This window comes from Hyperolius riggenbachi, chromosome 7 (assembly GCF_040937935.1).
Source record: "Hyperolius riggenbachi isolate aHypRig1 chromosome 7, aHypRig1.pri, whole genome shotgun sequence".
Classification (NCBI taxonomy): domain Eukaryota; kingdom Metazoa; phylum Chordata; class Amphibia; order Anura; family Hyperoliidae; genus Hyperolius; species Hyperolius riggenbachi.
In genome coordinates this window covers 56926702-56938366 of record NC_090652.1, presented here as the reverse complement: position 1 = coordinate 56938366, position 11665 = coordinate 56926702, and the positions used below count along the sequence as shown (strand labels likewise).

The window sequence follows — 11665 nt, the reverse complement described above, 5'->3', positions numbered from 1 at the left end:
ACATACGCACACACACACACACATACATACATACATCGAAACGGTGAAAAATGGCGCCTGCCGCATATGCATGTAAATGGCGCCACATTGAAATTGACCGCTTAACGTTATTTATCGTTAACAGGCATCGATAATGGCGCATGCTAACTTTTTTCCTTTGCATCAGTGCGCTATCTATATTTTTCGTTAGCGCCTAGGTAATTTGCCTGCGTTTTTCAATAAATCCTTGTCCAAAATTTTATTTTTTGTAATATAACGTTAAGACACCAAATTATAATTGTTATTTTAACGTTAATATGATATTTTGGCAATAAACACTTGTTATTGTTATTTACCGTTACACCTCTTGACTTTGTGCTTAATCTATATTTTTCAATAGCGCCTTGTTCATTATTTTAATTTAACGTTATTTTATGTTAAGACAAAAAATAATAATTGTTTAACGTTAAAATTTGATATTTCGCGAAAAAACGTGTTATTGTTATTCACCGTTATACCCCTTGATTTTTTGCTTTATCTATATTTTTCAATAGCGCCTTGTTCATTATTGTAATTTAACGTTATCAAAAATAGATTTTTAATTTATGGTTAATAATCTATAATAGTTCTATCGTTATTTTTCAATAGTGGCTTTTATTAAACTTTATTACATACAATTGTAATTAATATGTTAACATGTATATATGTTAATTAATATGTTAATATTCATATATAATTTTTTACAAATAAAAGTGTCAATGTCATATGTTTTATCCAAGACTGTTACTCTTTTATAATTTCATAAACCTTTTTTATTTTTTTGTATGTAGTTTTTTTTTTAATAAATAGTATGTCTGTAACCCTCAACGTTTTTTTGGGGAGCATTTTTTTTATTTTCTTTTTTAAAAACGCTAGTTTTGTCCTTATTGTTAGCAAATATATATATATCTGCATATATATATATATATATATATATATATCTATATATGCATATATGTATGCATATATATATATATATATATATATATATATATATATATATATATATATATATATATATATATGCATATGCGTGTATATATATATATATATATATATATATATATATATATATATATATGCATATATATATATATATATATATGCATATATATATATACATATATATATATATATATATGCATATATATATATATACATACATATAGTGTGTTTCAAAAGTATTCAGCCCCCTTGAATATTTCCAAATTTTTTCATATTAATGCAACAAGCATGCATCTATTTTATTGGAATTCCACGTGAAAGACCAATATAAAGTGGTGTACACGTGAGAAGTTGATAGAAAATCATACATCATTCCAAACATTTTTTCAAACTAAATAACTGCAAAGTCGTGTGTGCATAATTATTCGGCCCCCTTATTCAAATACTTTGTATAACCACCTTTTGCTTCAATTACAGCTGCCAGTCTTTTATGGTATGTCTCTACTAGAGATGTGCCTAACCTCCGATTTTAGGTTTGCGAACCGTGTTTGCGAACTTCCGCGGAAGGTTAGGTTCGCGTTAAAGTTCGCGAACCGCAATAGACTTCAATGGGGATGCGAACTTTGAAAAAAGAAAATTATTCTGGCCACAAAACTGATGGAAAAGATGTTTCAAGGGGTCTAACACCTGGAGGGGGGCATGGCGGAGTGGGATACATGCCAAAACTCCCGTGAAAAAAATCTGGATTTGAAGCAAAGCAGCGTTTTAAGGGCAGAAATCACATTTAATGCTAAATGACAGGCCTAAAGTGCTTGAAAACATCTTGCATGTGTATAAATCAATCAGGTACTGTAATTAAGGTACTGCTTCACACCGACACACCAAACTCACTGTGTAACGCACCGCAAACAGCTGTTTGTGTAGTGACGGCCGTGCTGGACTGGTGCGCGCACCATGGCGAGAGTGCAGGTTTTGGTGGCTTTACAGCCCATATGGTTCACTGAACAGAACAGGTATGCAGTGGCGGGTTCACTGAACAGTACAGGTATGCAGTGGTGGGTTCACTGAACAGAACAGTTGAACCCACCACTGCATACCTGTACTGTTCAGTGAACCCGCCACTGCATACCTGTTCTGTTCAGTGAACCCGCCACTGCATACCTGTTCTGTTCAGTGAACCCGCCACTGCATACCTGTTCTGTGAAGAGATGTATGTGAGGAGTGATCAGCAGTCTGTGGAGGAGGGTGACATGATGAGGACAAATAAAGAGGAGGAAACTGTTACAGAGAGCAAAACTGGGTGCAGTCCCGGCATCAGGAACCTCTCAGATACTCGTCTCTCTGTATCCACAGACTGTACTACGGATTATGATGTCATTGGACAAGAGTCTCCTGCAGTTATCCTGGTTACCCCAAATATTCTCCCAGACTCCCCTCACCTGTCTAACCCTGAAGGGCCCCATACCCAGCACAGCTCTCCCCCTGCTGGAGGGTCTCATTCCTTTTCCACATGTGGGAAATGTTTTGTATGGAAATTAGATCTTGTCAGGCATGAGAGATCTCACACTGGTGAAAATCCATTTTCGTGTGCTGAGTGTTGGAAATCTTTTGGGCAGGAAGGAAGCCTTGTCAACCATGAGAGATCTCACACTGGTGAGAAGTGCTATTCATGTGCTGAGTGTGGGAAATGTTTTGGAGAGAAAGGAAGCCTTGTCAAACATGAGAGATCTCACACTGGTGAGAAGCCCTTTTCATGTGCTGAGTGTGGGAAATGTTTTACACAGAAAGCAAACCTTGTCATCAACGAGAGATCTCACACTGGTGAGAAGCCGTATTCATGTGCTGAGTGTGGGAAATGTTTTGGAGAGAAAGGAAACCTTATCAGACATGAGAGATCTCACACTGGTGAGAAGCCGTATTCATGTGCTGAGTGTGGGTAATGTTTTGGAGATAAAGGAAACCTTATCAGACATGAGAGATCTCACACTGGTGCAACGCCGTATTCATGTGCTGAGTGTGGGAAATGTTTTGGAGGGAAAGCACACCTTATCATTCATGAGCGATCTCACACTGGTGAGAAGCCCTATTCATGTGCTGAGTGTGGGAAATGTTTTGGAGAGAAAGGAAGCCTTGTCAAACATGAGAGATCTCACACTGGTGAGAAGCCCTTTTCATGTACTTAGTGTGGGAAATGTTTTATACAGAAAGCAAACCTTGTCATCAATGAGAGATCTCACACTGGTGAGAAGCCCTATTCATGTGCTGAGTGTGGGAAATGTTTTGGAGAGAAAGGAAACCTTATCAGACATGAGAGATCTCACACTGGTGAGAAGCCGTATTCATGTGCTGAGTGTGGGAAATGTTTTGGAGAGAAAGAAAGCCTTGTCAAACATGAGAGATCTCACACTGGTGAGAAGCCCTTTTCATGTGCTGAGTGTGGGAAATGTTTTTTTTTTTTTCATCAAACTCTTTTTATTGATTTTTCAAAAAGGAATTTTAACAGTCGTACATAATAAACGGTTACATCTTTTGTACATTTTAGAGCTTAAGATTAACATGCCTTCTAATACAATTGTTCATCTACTGAATGTCTCTACCGAAATTTCCTATCTGGTTTTCACAGAACCTTACCAGGTAACCAGAAAGAGAAGTTTCACCCAATACATCCCTGATAGATCCAGATGGCCATATCGGGCCCCTATCAGTGATCTTGCGTTTCTTAAATGTGTACATGTTTGATAAAGTTGTATTATACTAAATGTGGACGTAACCTGACCTCTTAGGAAATAGTAAAACCATAGCTTTAGTATGTCAAGCTACAACAAGAACAAGAAAAGAAAAGAAGAGAAGAAGAAGAAAGAAATGAAAAACATAGTTAGGTTAGTTTACTTGCATGTCTTATGTTGAAGTATACACCTGGTCAATTTCACGGAAGTACCCAGATAGTATTATATAACTTAAATTAGATCTCAGGAAGGTATTTTTTTTTTAGTTTAGACGTCTAGTGTATGACATAGGGGATATTAACACCAACTGCCTGGTAACACATAGTCCTCACATTTAAGGCCTAGTCTGTTCCTGACTTTCTGCTCCATTGAGATGTTCGATTTGGTTTGAGCTAATAAATGTGCTTGATTAAATTCCTCGGTGGATTTCCAATTTGTAAGTATCAGGTGTAGAGCACTGAATATGATGTGGCATACCATAGGTCGAACCTTGCTATGTAAATCTACCGCTCCAACTTGTAATAGGGCTAATTCCGGTTTCAACCGGAAATTAGGGATGAGGGCTTTTCTTATAAGAAGTTCCACTTTTGTCCATAGTTTAGCTATTAATGGGCAATCCCAGAACATATGGAGATAAGTCCCTATATTTTTGCTGCACTTCCAACACAATGGAGAGGAATTGGGTGAAAAGGCCGCAATTTGTCTGGGAGTCATATACCATCTGTACAGCACTTTCTTAGAAGTTTCCCAGTGAGTGTTACACTTTGAAACTTTTATGATAGTTCTGTTAGCCGTTATTAGCTGGTCCACTGAGATATTTCTTTTTAAGTCTGTAGACCAGACCAATGCGTATCTGTTAAGTGGTGATATGTTGTTTGCTCCTAGAATACTATACCATTGGGAGATGCCTCCTTTAAATTGACCTTTACAATTAAGCATAGTAGCAGTTTTGGGGTGTAGTGATGGCGGAATTATTGCCTTTGATTTTATTAAGTGGAATATTCTGTGGTAGGAAAATAATAGGGACTGTGGAAGCTCAAACTGCTGTGTCAATTTGGAGAAAGATTTAATGTTGGAGCCCTCAAAAATGTCTTGAAGCTTTTTTATCCCTGCTTCCTCCCATACTCTAATATCTAAGTTGGGGGTGAAGTTTTTTAGAACTGCTAGTGAAACTGAGATGGGTATTGCTCCTACTGGTGGGGGGGGATTTTTAATGAAGTATTCCCAAGATTTCAGGGAAGCCTGAATTGTGGGGTATGAGGTTTGGATGATAGGCGCCCCCATCATCATACTGTGCAATAGGTCTCTAAGATTAGTGTTTAGAATCTGAGATTCTAGTTTCACCCATGGTTTTTCTGGTTCTTTTTTCCACCAATGCCTAACCATCTCTAGGTTAGATGCATGATAATAAGCCTCAAAGTTTGGAAGACCCATGCCACCGAGCTGTTTAGAAAGGGTCATTACTTGATATGGAGTCCTGATTTTTTTTCCATTCCAGATGAATGAGTTTAAGCATCTTTTAAGATCTGTGAACCATGACTTTGGTATTAATATTTGTAAGGTTCTGAGGTAATACAGAATTTTAGGTAATATGAACATTTTGAAGGAAGTTATACGGCCAGACCAGGATAGCCAGAAGTTTTCCATAGCTTTACATTCCTTTTTTATATCTAGTAATAAAGGGACAAAATTATGTTTATATAAATCAGCAGCTGCCTTTGTTAGCTGTACCCCTAGGTATGACACTGCGTCCTCCGCCCATGGAAAGCTGTATTCTTTCTTTAACTGGGACTCAAGTGTTGGGGGGATATTGAGGCCCAGGATAAAGGATTTTTGTTTGTTTAATTTGTATAGGGAGGCTTCGGCAAAGCTCTGTAAATCTCGTATGAGTGGTGGTAAGGAGGTGACAGGCTTGGATATCATTAAGGCCACATCATCAGCGAACATGCTTATGATATGTTTCGTGCCCTTCACCTCAATTCCTGTGATATCCGGGTTTGTTCTTATTTTCTGTGCAATTGTCTCCATTAGCAATACAAATATGATTGGGGACAGAGGGCACCCCTGCCTGGTGCCATTTGAGATCTTAAATGGTTTGGAAATAAATCCTGCAGCATTTACCCGGGCGGAGGGAGCAGTGTATAATGCCATTATCGCCTTGGCTATGACCCCTGTGAACCCAAATTTATTTAGGGTTGCCTGTAGGAAATGCCAGTGAACTCTATCGAATGCCTTCTCCGCATCCAAAGTCAGTAGCAGAGAAGGCATTCGACAGAGCTCCACATGTCTCAAGATGTTGGTCATTCTTCTAGTGGCGTCTGATGCCTGACGGCCCTTTGTGAAACCCACCTGATCATATTCCAGTAAGAAGGGAGTATACTTCATGAGCCTGTTTGCTAATAGTTTTGCATATAATTTGGTGTCTGAATTTAATAAAGAAATAGGTCTATAATTGGATGGGGACATTGTATCTTTTCCTGGCTTAGGTAGGACTGTAATTGTGGCTTCTAGATATTCAGCTGGGATTTGGCCGGTTGATGCGAATTCATTGTACAGATTTTCAAGTAATGGGGTTAGTTGTTCATTTAGAGACAGGAAAAACTCATTGCTGAACCCGTCAGGGCCTGGAGCCTTATTCCGTTTAAGCGTGTTTATGGTGGCTTTTATTTCTTTATCTTTAAAGGGCTCATTTAAGTTATCCAATTGTGATTTGGTAAGTCTTGGGAGATCAATGGATTCTAAAAATTTAGTAATAATAGTTTCTGAGGGTTGAGGAGTCCCTGGGTCATCTTTTAAGTTGTATAAACTAGCGTAGTAGTCGCAGAACAGGTCTGCGATCTGCTTGGGGTTCTTAACTGGTTGTTTTGTGACTGGGTTAGTTAGTGCATGAATTTTTGATCTCATTTGTTTATGTTTTAGTAATTTCGCTAGGTATGCACTAGCTTTATTATTTTGAAAGTATGAGTTAAGTTTTGACTTCTGAAGGATAAAGTCATACTGCGAGTGCAAGATGCTACAAAGCTCCTGTCTTAGGTGGAAGAGTTCTTTTTCTACTTCCAAGGAAGGAAGTTGTTTATGGAGTCTTTCCTGTTTCCGAATTTTTTCTATAAGAGAGTTATATTTGGCCATTCTTTCTTTCTTAACAAAGGAACCCTGTCTGATTAGGATGCCTCTACTGAAAGCCTTTAAGGCAGACCACACTGTTGCTACTTTTATATTTGGAGTGCTATTTATTTCTATAAACTCTTTTACTTCCATAGATATTTTGTCTATGAAGTTTTTGTCTGCTAATAAGGAGGTGTTAAGTCTCCACATAAATGGCTTTACTTGGGAAATTTTTTCATCTAATAATATATGGACCGGAGAATGATCAGACCACGATTTATAATCTATTGATGTATCTATTACTCTTTGGAGAGGTATTTTATCGGTGAGAAAAAAATCGATCCTTGAGTAGGATTTATGTACGCTTGAAAAAAACGTGTAATCACGCTCCGAGCCATGTATTATGCGCCACGGGTCATATAACTCATTCCAATGTAGTTGTTTATCAATTAACTGATGCCTTGTTTTAGATGAGGAGTCCATTTTGGATGGGCAGGCGTTGAAATCACCGCCAATTAGTAATTGACCTTTTTGCATTGCTTTTACTTTTGTGCAAAGTTTTTGAAGAAAAGCTTTTTGCGCAGAGTTAGGACTATATAATGCTACCAAAGTCATAGGTTCATCATTGATCACACCAACAAAAATAATGTATCTTCCATTGGGGTCCAACAGTGTTGTTATAGGCTCCACTTTTAGATCCCTATGGAAGGCCATCATTACGCCTCTTTTTTTTTTTTAAATGTACTATGGTACAATAGAGAGTATGTCAGATTATTGCATAGGTTGGTATGTTTTTCTAACAAATGGGTCTCTTGTGCGAAAATAATTTGCGCTTTTTGCGCTTTAGCTTCCTTCCATAGGAGGTGACGTTTATACGGGGGGTTAAGGCCCCTGACGTTAATGGTGGTAATTTTCAGTGGCATGGGAATATTTTGTTAGCTGTGATTATCATTGCTAATATAATTGACATAGTAATCCTGAACATAGCATCACAATCTTTAGTGTACTTCCTACTTGGAGATAAGACATGCAGTATAAAAATATACATCCTTTTAGCATTTCTATTACCTAAGTCAACAAAACTTAACCAACTACAAACTATAAGCATATATGTAGAAATAAACATAGCCAATTTGTGATAATGTGGTACATAGTTCCGGTTCCACATACAGTGGTGGGGGAAAAGTAAACCTGCATCTGTGCCAAGAGAGCAGAGATCCTTGTAGTGCTCAGCATCCTAGAACAGGACTCACTCAGCGTTTCTTCTGTCGTTGCCAGTCTGTTGTTAGTTTAGAGGATTTGGAGGCAAGTGTATTTGGAGGAGAACTTTGTTGAACTGGAATCTGGAGTTGCCTGAAGAGCTTGAATCCTGCATCAGTGGAGGCGATTATATAATGCTTGTTCTGGTAATGGAAAAGCAGCTTCGTAGGAAACCCCCACTTATAAGCTATCTGTAGCTGTTGTAAAGCCCTTGTGAAGGGTTGGAGCTCTCTTCTTAGGTTTAATGTGGCGGCTGAAAGGTCTGCGTATATATGCACTCCTTTGTATGGATCTGGTAGTGAGCTCAGTTTCCTTGTTGTGTTTACCAGTTCCTCCTTTACATGGTAAAATAAAAATCTTGCAATGACATCTCTTGGTATGGCATCAGCTAGGTGTGGTGGTTTAGGGAGACGGTGCGCCCTATCAATTGTGAGTTCTATGTCTGATGTCTCTGGGAGGACTGATTTAGTAAGTTCCTTCAGGTATTTTTTGAGGTCTGCTTGCTGTATTTGCTCTGGAATGCCCCTGAATTTTAAGTTATTGCGGCGATTCCTGTCTTCCATGTCAGCTGATTTGGCCTTCAGCCATTTTATATCTGCAGAGTTTGTTGCTGAGGAATCCACCATTGTGTTATGTTCCGTGATTAACTCCCCTATCTTGTCCTCCATTCTATTCACTCTGTTTCCCAAAGAAGCAATGTCATTGTGCAAGCCTGCTGTCAGAGAGGTAAACTCTGCCATCAATGAGGAGCGGAATGTCAATAGGATGTCTTTTATAAAAGATTGCGTAGCAGTGGTGTCTGCTGCTGGAAAGGCCTCCATTGCTGAAAGTGTGTTTTCTGTCTGAGGGGAGATCTGGGGTGTGCCGCTTACCCTGTCGCTGGAGTCCCGTCTCGGCCTGGACTTCGCCGGGCTGCCTGTGGGAGAAGTATCAGGCTCCTGCTGGTCTTGGAGCTCTGCTTCTGCCCGGGTATCTCCCTTGCTGCTGGTGGCTGCGTATGTGGCTTGCGCCCGTCCCTCATGGCCGTCGCCATCTTGGGACCGCTCAGTGTGGCGCGGCTGGAAAAAGTCCGTCACCTTCCGTGGCTGCAGCGGTGTCTGTCTCCGTCTTTTGGAGGATTCGGTCTCCTGCTCCATCTCCTCCATGGTTTGCATCCTGAAGAGGTGCTGCAAAAGGTCGCTGTGTGCCGCTAATCCCTCTCTCTGGCAAGAGCTGGTCTAAAGCGCGTCCGTCTCCTCTCGCGCGGAAGCCACGCCCCCGTGTGGGAAATGTTTTACACAGAAAGCAAACCTTGTCATCAACGAGAGATCTCACACTGGTGAGAAGCCCTATTCATGTGCTGAGTGTGGGAAATGTTTTGGAGAGAAAGGAAACCTTATCAGACATGAGAGATCTCACACTGGTGAGAAGCCGTATTCATGTGCTGAGTGTGGGTAATGTTTTGGAGATAAAGGAAACCTTATCAGACATGAGAGATCTCACACTGGTGCGAAGCGGTATTCATGTGCTGAGTGTGGGAAATGTTTTGGAGAGAAAGGAAACCTTATCAGACATGAGAGATCTCACACTGGTGAGAAGCCGTATTCATGTGCTGAGTGTGGGAAATGTTTTGGAGAGAAAGGAAACCTTATCAGACATGAGAGATCTCACACTGGTGCGAAGCCGTATTCATGTGCTGAGTGTGGGAAATGTTTTGGAGAGAAAGGAAACCTTATCAGACATGAGAGATCTTACACTGGTGAGAAGCCGTATTCATGTGCTGAGTGTGGGAAATGTTTTGAACAGTGGCGGGTTCACTGAACAGAACAGGTATGCAGTGGCGGGTTCACTGAACAGGTATGCAGTGGTGGGTTCACAGTACAGGTATGCAGTGGTGGGTTCACATAACAGGTATGCAGCCAGGAACAAGCTAAGCCTAACTAATCTTTCCCTATGAGAGACAGTCTGCAGCAGCTCGCCCTACTCTCACTAACACAGGCACACGAGTGAGCGTAATGGCCGCTGCCTGCCTTTTATTAGGGGGGGAGTGGCTCCAGGGGCTAGTGTAGCCTAATTGGCTACACTGGGCCTGCTGACTGTGATGTAGAGGGTCAAAGTTGACACCTCAGGGTGCATTATGGGGCGAACCGAACTTCCGCAAAAGTTCAAAAAAGTTCGCGTTCGCGAACCACCAAAGTTCGCGCGAACTAGTTAGCCGGCGAACCGTTCGGCCCATCTCTACTGTTAATGGCAGGGTTCTCAAACTTCACACAGTTGGTCACTTGGGGACTATGATTAATATTTGGAAAAGTAGGTGGCGCCTACAAAGAGCAAAACAAAATTCACTTATTGATTTTCAAGGGGAATATTGAAACTTCAGCCATTCTCACACTGTTAAAAGCAGAGGCCTCAAACCTGCTACAGTTGGTCGTTAAGTGTTTGGGTTTCAAATCCAGTAAAGGGGCGGAGCCAAAAACAGCCAGATTTATTTGCTGGATAAACTGCTTCCATTAGCACAATTTTTATACCAGGAACCAAAAAGCTCACAAACGTGGTCATTAAGTAGTGACTGTGTGTCCAGGTTAAAAAATGTTGGTTGAGTTAAAAACAGATTTTTCTTGGAAATTTTAAACTGAAGCCCTTCTTCACTGTTAATGGCAGGGTTCTAAAATTTACCATAGTTGGATACTGGGTGACTGGGATTAATATTCTGAAAAGTGGGTGGAGCCTAAAAATGCCAATCAAAAATCACATGTCGCTTTTCAAGGAGAATATTAAAATTGCTGCCATTCTTGCACTGTTAATGGCACAAGCATCAAACCTGGTACAGTTGGTCACTGGGGCTCAAATTCAGAAAAGGGGACAGAGCCACAAACAGTGAATCAGATTTGTTTCATTTCATGGACAATACAAATTATTTATGCCAAGGACCCCAAAGCTCACAAACTTGTGCATCGAGTAGTGACGTTGTGTCCAGGTTACAAAAAGTGGGCGGATCCAAAAACAAATTTCACTGTGAAAGCGTAAACTGCAGCCCTTCTTACACTGTTTATGGCAGGGTTCACTAATTTTTCCCAGATGGTCACTGAGTGACTGAGATTAATATTCAGTGAAGTGGGTGGAGCCTATAATAGCCAATCAAAATTCATCTGTTGATTTTCAAGAGAAATATTTAAATTGCTGCCATTTTTAAACTGTTAATAGCAGATGCCTCAAACCTGCTACAGTTGGTCATTGGGTGACTGGGGTTCAAATGCTGGAGAGGGGTGGAGCCACAAACAGCCCATCAGATTTGTTTAATTTCAATGGGAATATACAAATTATTGATGCCAAGGACCCCAAAGCTCACAAACTTTGTTCTTGAGTGTTTGTGCATTAGGGTTACAAAGTGGGCGGAGGCAACACCAGTCAAATACATACCCGGGCAACGCCGGGTCATCAGTGGGTGGAGACAAATACCAATTTCATTGAGAAAATGTGAACTGCAGCCATTCTTACACTGTTAGTGGCAGGGGTTTTAAACTTTGCACAGTTGGTCACTGGGTGACTGAGATTAATATTCAGAAAAGTGAGTGGAGCCTACAAAAGTGAATCAAACTTCACCTATTGCTTTTAAAGGGGAATATTTAATT

General features: G+C 40.3%; 1 pseudogene; it reads left to right on the top strand.

Moving 5' to 3' along the window:
• Positions 1-2171: 2171 nt before the first annotated feature.
• Positions 2172-9737, top strand: LOC137526018 (zinc finger protein 84-like; annotated as a pseudogene).
• Positions 9738-11665: the final 1928 nt, after the last annotated feature.